Source organism: Alligator sinensis, unplaced genomic scaffold (assembly GCF_000455745.1).
Source record: "Alligator sinensis unplaced genomic scaffold, ASM45574v1 scaffold499_1, whole genome shotgun sequence".
NCBI classification, from domain to species: Eukaryota; Metazoa; Chordata; order Crocodylia; family Alligatoridae; genus Alligator; species Alligator sinensis.
The window spans coordinates 1,297,514-1,306,398 of NW_005841864.1; the positions used below are offsets into that span (position 1 = coordinate 1,297,514).

Here is an 8,885-nt window from a genome sequence, read left to right on the forward strand (position 1 = left end):
GAAAGGGATCTTGGAGTCATTATTGACTCCAAGATGAACATGAGCCGCCAATGCCAGACCGCAGCCAGCGGTATGACAGCCATACCTTGTCATTCATCCAAAGGTGCATCTCAAGCCGGTCCAGAGAGGTAATACTCCCCCTGTATGCAAATTTGGTCAGGCCGCAGTTGGAGTACTGCATCCAGTACTGGGCGCCGCACTTCAAAAGGGATGTGGCCAGCCTGGAGAGGGTTCAGAGGAGGGCCACCCGCTCGGTAAGAGGGCAGCAGGACAGGCCCTATGAGGAGAGACTGAAGGACCTGAACCTGTTCAGCCTTAGCAAGAGGAGGCTGAGGGGTGACCTGGTGGCTGCCTGCAAACTCATCAGGGGAGATCAACAGCAAACAGGTAGACCCCTTTTCTCCCCAGCACCACCTGGGGTGACAAGGAACAATGGTCATAAGCTGATGGAGAATAGGTTTAGGTTAGAGATCAGAAGGCAATTTTTTACAGTTAGGGTGGCCAAAATCTGGAACCAACTTCCCAGGGAAGTGGTCCTCACCCCTACCCTGGGCAAATTCAAGAGGAGGTTGGATGATCACCTGTCTGGGGTCTTGTGAGCCTGTGGCAGGGGGTCAGGCTAGATGATCTGTTCAGGTCCTTCCTGACCCTAGCTACTATGAAACTATGATTTAGGTTAAATTGGTTCATTGAACTTCTGTCCCAGATTACCTCCAGGCTCCACTTAACTCACAGTCCCCCAGTATCCCAGGATGCTTTGCACCTGCCCTGCAACCTCTCACTCCCCTTGCCCTTGCAGGGTGAGTGGCCTAGTCTTGGACCAAGCTGTCTACTCTAGCCTAGCAGGGAGGTGGCTTCTGGCCTGAGCCACTGTAGACATGTAGTTGCATTTCCAGAATCAAAAGTCTGCTCACTTGCTTAGTGGTTCAATCTAAACAGCTTAGACTAACCTGTAAAGATTTAATTGATTCAGCCTTGGGCTTTTTCATAGATTCATAGACACTAGGGCTAGAAGGGACCCCGGAGGATTATCGAGTCCAGCCCCCTGCCCCAGGGGCAGTAAGTCAGCTGAGGTCATAGGATACCAGCAAGATAAACATCCAAATGTCTCTTGAAGGTGTTCAAAGTGGGTGCTTGAACCACCTCTGGCGGCAGTCTATTTCAAACCTTGGGGGCTTGGACAGTAAAGAACTTCTTCTTTATGTCCAGCCTGAAATGGTCATGGAGGAGTTTGTGACCATTTGACCTTGGAATCCCTTGGGGCACTCTGGTGAACAAATGTTCCTGCAGATCCTGGTGAGCACCCCTGATAAATTTGTAAGTGGCCTACAGATCACCCCTGAGCCTAAGCTTTTCCAGGCAGAAGAGTCCCATAGCTCTCAGCCTCTCGTCATAAGGTCTGTTTTCCTGACCTCTGATCATGTGCATGGCTCTCCTCTGCACTCTCTCAAGCTTCTCCATATCCTTTTGTGGAGCCCAGAACGGGACGCAATACTCCAGCTGCAGCCTCACCAAAGCCGAATACAAGGCCTGAACAACGTCCTGGGATTTGCTTGAGAAGCATCTATGGATGCAAGCCAGCATTTTGCTCGCTTTACTGGCTGCAGCATCACATTGAAGGCTCGTGTTCATCTTCTGGTCAATCATGACCCCCAAGTCCCTTTCGTCTGTAGTGCTAACCAGTGTAGCACTGCCGAACCTATAAGCATGCATTTTTCGGTGTTAAGCACCATCAGGTTCTCATCCGCCCATTTCATGAGGCTGTCAAGATCTGCCTGGATCACCCTCATGTCCTCAGGTGTGGATGCTTTACCCCAGAGTTTGGTGCTGTCAGTGAACTTGGCCAGTCTGCTTCTGACACCAATGTCTACATCATTAATGAAGATGTTAAAAAGTATAGGCCCTAGGACAGAGCCTTGAGGGACCGCACCATGATAATTGACTTCTGTCAATCACCACCCTCTGGGTCCTACCACAGAGCCAATTCCTCAGCCAGAGGTGAGGTCAAGGCTGCAGTTGGCCAATTTTCGCAAGAGGTGATCATGGGATACCAGATTGAAGGCTTTTTTAAAGTCAAGATATATGACATCAATCTCTTCCCCTTTGTCCAGGTGATGGGTCACCTGGTCATAAAAGGAAATGAGATTGGTCAAGCAAGACCTACCCGCAACAAATCCGTGCTGGCTATCCCTCAGGATGTTGCTGTCAGCTAGTCTGTTAAGGATGGTCTCCTTGATAATCTTTTCCAAGACCTTCCCCTGGATAGAGGCTAGGCTGATAGGCCTGTAGTTTGTCAGATCCACTTCCCTCCCTTCTTGAAGACAGGCACCACAGTGGCCTTCTTCCAATCTTCAAGCACTTTACCAGAGCAACAGGAGTTCTCAAAGATCCGTGCCAGGGGCAGAGCTATGATGCTTGCCAGCTTCTTGAGTACCCTTGGGTACAAACCATCAGGGCTGGCTGACTTGAAGGTGTCCAGCCTGTCAAGGTGTTCCTTCACAAGGTCAGCTTTGATGGAGGGTAAGGAATCTCCCTCACCCAGTCCTCCCTGCCCCTGACTGTCTATACTTAGCCTAGAGGTTTGGTTCTTTAATAACCTAGGAGTAGAGGCAGGAATTAGAAAGTATTTCCTAAAAAAGGGAGTCTGTGGGAAATAATACTGATTCTTATAATATATGAGATAGACCAACCACCGTCTACTCATCCACCCATCCCCTCAAACTTCCTATGAAAGTTGGGGCACATAATCAGTCCTATGACCAAAACAAAGATTAAGCAAAGAGGAGTGGTATTACAGAGCAGTCATTAAACACATTTTGAAAGTTATTCAATGAATTGTAAATTGGTTTAAAGAAAGCCTTAAAAAGATTTCTCTCTTAAGGTGGACATTTACAAGGAAAAGCAATATTTGAACTATCAACCGGGTTAAAAAAAAAACATCACACAACCCAACATTACTATAGAGCTTGAGGTCAAGGCTGCAGTTGGCCAATTTTCGCAAGAGGTGATCATGGGATACCAGATTGAAGGCTTTTTTAAAGTCAAGATATATGACATCAATCTCTTCCCCTTTGTCCAGGGGATGCGTCACCTGGTCATAAAAGGAAATGAGATTGGTCAAGCAAGACCTACCCGCAACAAATCCGTGCTGGCTATCCCTCAGGATGTTGCTGTCAGCTAGTCTGTTAAGGATGGTCTCCTTGATAATCTTTTCCAAGACCTTCCCCTGGATAGAGGCTAGGCTGATAGGCCTGTAGTTTGTCAGATCCACTTCCCTCCCTTCTTGAAGACAGGCACCACAGTGGCCTTCTTCCAATCTTCAAGCACTTTACCAGAGCAACAGGAGTTCTCAAAGATCCGTGCCAGGGGCAGAGCTATGATGCTTGCCAGCTTCTTGAGTACCCTTGGGTACAAACCATCAGGGCTGGCTGACTTGAAGGTGTCCAGCCTGTCAAGGTGTTCCTTCACAAGGTCAGCTTTGATGGAGGGTAAGGAATCTCCCTCACCCAGTCCTCCCTGCCCCTGACTGTCTATACTTAGCCTAGAGGTTTGGTTCTTTAATAACCTAGGAGTAGAGGCAGGAATTAGAAAGTATTTCCTAAAAAAGGGAGTCTGTGGGAAATAATACTGATTCTTATAATATATGAGATAGACCAACCACCGTCTACTCATCCACCCATCCCCTCAAACTTCCTATGAAAGTTGGGGCACATAATCAGTCCTATGACCAAAACAAAGATTAAGCAAAGAGGAGTGGTATTACAGAGCAGTCATTAAACACATTTTGAAAGTTATTCAATGAATTGTAAATTGGTTTAAAGAAAGCCTTAAAAAGATTTCTCTCTTAAGGTGGACATTTACAAGGAAAAGCAATATTTGAACTATCAACCGGGTTAAAAAAAAAACATCACACAACCCAACATTACTATAGAGCTGTCTTGTAAACAAGACAAAATGGTGAGACATCTGATCATAAGATGTTTACATTTATTTTTAATGTGCTGATGGGTAAATCTTGAATAACTGTTAATGGCCCTTTCAATCAATTATGTTTTTAATTAGACTTTTTTGAAAAATCAAGCTTTCAGTGGAACTGGTGACCATGTGATCTCACAATATTTTTACCTAGATGTGACCATGTGAGTTTTCTCAAAGATGCTGTTTTGAGTTTCAAATGGTTATAGAGATGCGATCTCCCTGGTATGCAAACCCCTAGTCATTTGGTTTTTAACTGCTGGCTCTTCCTAAGTACTGACATTATCAAAGGATAAGTCAAAATAAACCAAAGTGGGCCAAGGTGTATGGCAGACATTTTGTGATAGGTACTAAAGGAAATTTACAACAGTTAGACTGCCTAGGAAAGTTGTGGACCCTTCATCACTGGAGGTGTTCAAGACAAGGCTGGACAGCCACTGGTCAGGGATAATCTAGGCACAACTATGCCTATGTTCTATTATGGGTCTTCCCATGCTCTGGGCTTTGATAGCCCCCACTCCCCCCAATTTTCTCCTACATGTGTACGGGTGTTTTTAAACCTTCTGAAGAGGCTTAGGTTGTTGGTTACAGTGAAGCCTGGGGCTTTAACTGGGGTTTTCCAGTTGGTGCTCCTTACTGGGACCAGAGCCAGAGGTTTCTAGATAGAGGGTCTTGCCCCTCCACTCAGGATCAGACTTATCACCATATTTGGGGTCAGGAAGGAACTTTCCCCCATGGTCAGATTAGTACAGACCGGGGGGGGTTGCTTTCCTCTATAGCAGGGGGTGTGGCCCTCTATCTGGGATCTCTTGTACATATATTGACAACATTTCATGGAAGCAGGACATAGGAGCAGGACCATGGTTCCCATACTTTGCCTATGGCAAATTAGGGTGTTAGGTTTGTATTGTATCAGGGTTGATGATCGTCTTAATGCAGAATTCAGACCAGTTCGATCCTGTGCAGGCCAACTACTAAACCTCACACAGCATATTGAAGATGGTTTCCAACAGAAGTGGATCACTGGCATAGCATTTGTTGACCTATCTGATGCATACAATACTACCCAACACCACATCATGATCCACAATCTGTACCTCAGGACTGATGACTTTGATCTAAACCAGACTATTCATAGCCTCTTGGAGAACAGGCACTTCTACATGGAACTAAATAGCCAGAAAAGTAGATGGTACTCCAGAAAGAATGGTTTACCGAAAGGCAGTATGCTTGCTCCACTTTTATTCAATATCTACATTAACGATCCACCACTTCCAGTCGAATGTCAACATTTCATCTGTTTTGATGATCTCTATGTTAACACATAGCAGAAGAATTTTGAGGACACAGAGAAGATCCTGGAGAGGGCACTGACTGAGATGTCAGATTATTACTTAAATAATTATCTGAAACCCAAACCTAGCAAAACCCAAATCTGTGCTTTCCATCTGAGAAACTGGGATGCGAAATGACACCTGAATATCACCTGGGGTGACCAGTCTTCAACATCAGAACATCAGAAACACCCGGTCTACTTAGGGATAACCCTGGACCATACACTTAGTTACAAAAACCACATATTAAAGACCAAAGCCACGGTCAACACATGAAACAAAATACTGCGTTAGCCTGAAAATTGCAAGTCAGGAGCACATCCATACATCCATCATATGCACTACTGCTTTGGCACTTTGTTTCTCCCTTTGTTCTTTTTGCAGTATATGCCTGCACCACCTGGGGATGCTCAGGTCACAGTAAACATATTGATACTGCTCTAAATGATATGTGCAGAATTATAACAGGCTGCCTAAAACCCACCCCTGTTCCCTGGCTATATGCACTATCTGGCATAGAACTTCCTTATATCAGGAGGAAAGTAACAGAAGACACTGACAGGTGTCCTGCCAGGTACAAAAGTCAGATGACCACCACCTACTATATCAGGGGTGGGCAAAATACAGCTCACAGGGGAGGGGCTTTGTCTGGCCTGCAGCAGGTCCTTTGGTCCTGCCTCGCCGAGGCGCTGCCTAGTTGTGGCGTGTCCTGCTGCTCCCTGGGCACACAGCAGGGCTGGGGAGTCTCCACAGCTGGACTGTCTTTCTAGGCAGCCTGGGTGGTGGCGACTCCTTTCAGGTGCCACTGTCACTGGCCCCAGCCCCACAGTAGCAGCAGGAACCAGCGCGTGAAGCCCTGACCCCCTGCACCTGCTTTGGGCTCGCCCACCCAGGCTGAGCAGCAACAGCACAGGACAGAAGCTGCTGTGCATCATGGGGTAAAAGTGGCCTCCCCATCCCCCCACCACTGCTGGTGCTTCCTGGTGTAGCTGCCCAGAACCCATGCAGGGCTGCCCTACATCTATGCCATGTCACTGCTGCCTCTGGGCTGCCTGGTGGGGCAGCAGTGGCAGCCCAGAGCAGACACAGAGCAGCCCCGTGTGGGCTCCAGGTGGCTACACCAGGAAGTGCCCGCAATGGCAAAGGGAAGGGGCTGTTTTACCCTGCACTGAGCAGCAGCTTGTCTCCTGCGCCGCCATTGATGAGCCTAAGCCCTAGCGCCTGCTTTGGACTCACCTGTACGGATTAAGCAGCAGCAGCGGCGGCCAGGCAGAAACCGTTGCTTGGTGCGGGGGGAACACAGCCCCTCCTGCTTGCTGCCACCAGGCAGTTCTTGGTGAAGCCGCCCAGAGCCTGCACCACGCCAGGCTACACTGCGTTTCCATCACCACTGCCTCTGGGCTGCCCAGCTCAGCAGCGGTGAGCAGAGCAGGGCAGCCTAAAGGTGGCAGTGATGGAGACACAGGGCAGGCTGGCACAGTTCAGGCTCTGAATGGCTGCACCAAGAACTGCCTGGCAGTAGCAAGGGGGAGGGTCGCTTTCCCTCTGCACTGGGCAACAGTTTCTGCCTGGCCGCCATCGCTGCTGCTGCTGCTCAGCCTGGATGGGAGAGCCTGATACAGGCAAGGCGTGCAGGATCAGGCCCGCATGTGTGCTAATCCCCACCAGTACTGCAGGGCTGGAGCTGGTGGCAGCAGCCAGAAGGAGCCCTCCCAGCCCTGTTGCATGCCCAGGGGTGGCAGGACGCACCACAAGGGGGAGGTTCAGAGCAGGTGTGGGACACGCTGGGGCTGTGTGCTGCTGGTATGGCAGGAAGGCATCACAGGGCCCACAGGCTCTGGGCTGTTGCAAGGCAGGTACTGACTGGCTCAGGGAGGTGTGTGCATGGGAGGGCTCCATAGGTGACCAAATTTAATGAAACATGGGATGTGTAGCAAGACCAAGTCCCAAGATGCCATGATGTTCTCTGGTGGCAGGGCTCCTGCCTTGCTCTGGCTCATAGGTTACCCTCCCCCTTTTCTCTCCTGTCAAGTTTTTGATGGAATAGTTGCAATATGGAAAAAGAGGCTGCCCTGGGGGCCCCAAGCAAGCCAGTGCCTATGTTTGGTCAGGTAGTCCTTACTGGACCAACTGCACACCATACTGACCCTCAGACCCAATGCACACTCCTGGCCCATCCATGCCTCCCAGGGCACCTGCAGTCTAACTGGCTATTCATTGTCTCTGACCTCCCCTATAGCCACACCACGCGTTGCTGACATTTTAGGGTGGGTACTGTGCTCCCAAAGCACCACTAGGATACTTCAGGCCTTCACTCTCTTGGGGCTTTTGCTTTCCCAGCTTCCACCCCTCTGTTCTAGTCTAGGTCCACTGTACCAGACCTGGATTCTGGGCTCCAGCTCTCACCTCACACTATTGGGCACTGGGCCTCTGGTCCTGTCTCTGCCCTGCTTGGAACTGGGGTCCCTGGCCCTGCTTAGCTTCCACCTGGGCTCAGCTTCAGCCTCTCTCTGTATAGGCTTCAGGCCCTTACTGCTCAAGCTGACTCTGAGCCATGAGCCCCAGACCCTGGCAGGGTTCACAGTATCAACATGCCCCTTGGGCATCACTGAGACCTCCTCAAGCTCTTATTGGCCCAATCCAGGCAACAGTGTAAATGAGAACCAAAAGTAAGCCTACTGGCTGTAATGAAAATTATCCCCACATCAGGTTGAAACATAAATCCCAACTCACTGGCTGTAACAGGTGAGACTGATCTCCATTAGGAGAGTCAACAGACCAAGAGGCTGGCAGCTGAGGCAAATCAGGAGACCTCATGTGACTGCTGTAGGGGTCGCTGGCTGAGTCAGGGATAAGCCCAGGCAGAGTGCTGTAAGATGGCTGATACAGACAAGGAGCAGAGAGAGAAGCATTCATGTGAAAGGAGAACATGGTTCTAGAAAGCCATCAATACCACTGAAGGACAGGGTAGGAACTATTGGGGAAGTGGAGGTTCCTAGGGACTCACAGGGGGTTCCCCACCCTAGCTGTGCATCAGAGAGGGTGGTCTGGAAAGTGCAAGACCAGTGGCCTTGAGAGGGCTAAGCCAAGAGTGTGGATAGGGCATCAGGCCACAGAAAGAGATTGAGTGGGACCTGAGGGCTAGGGCCAGGGCACAGGAGGTGCGTATCCATGGAGTAGCCATGGAGCCACAGTGTACCCATGGAGTAGAGAAGAGGGGATCATGGTATGGTCTGAAGCCCAGCAGACAGTGAGGGACTTGAAGGGACTCAGAGAGGAGGGCCCACGAGGAATGAGGGCAGATGCCTATGTGCATCAGAGACCTTGACTGGCCTAGCAGGGGCCGGGGCCAAAGGGAATGAGTCCCCCTGTGAGGGGTGTCCAGTGTCATGGAGGGCCTAGCACTTCGACCGGCTGGAGAGTGGGGCCAGGCCTGGCTAGGCAAAGGTCCCTGGACAGGGGCCACTGGTGAGAGGTAAGAGGCCACGGTCATCAGCACCTGCAGGATGGTGACTGGGAGAATCACCTGAAGAGGGTGGCAAGGGAATGTGGACCCAAGGCAGAATTTGGACCAGG

At 49.9% G+C, this 8,885-nt stretch overlaps 1 protein-coding gene across 1 annotated transcript in view; it reads right to left on the reverse strand.

Annotated features, from left to right (window-relative positions):
- RIMS1 (regulating synaptic membrane exocytosis 1) overlaps nucleotides 1–8,885 on the reverse strand; it is a 368,530-nt gene that overhangs the window by 252,290 nt on the left and 107,355 nt on the right. The window lies entirely within an intron of this gene.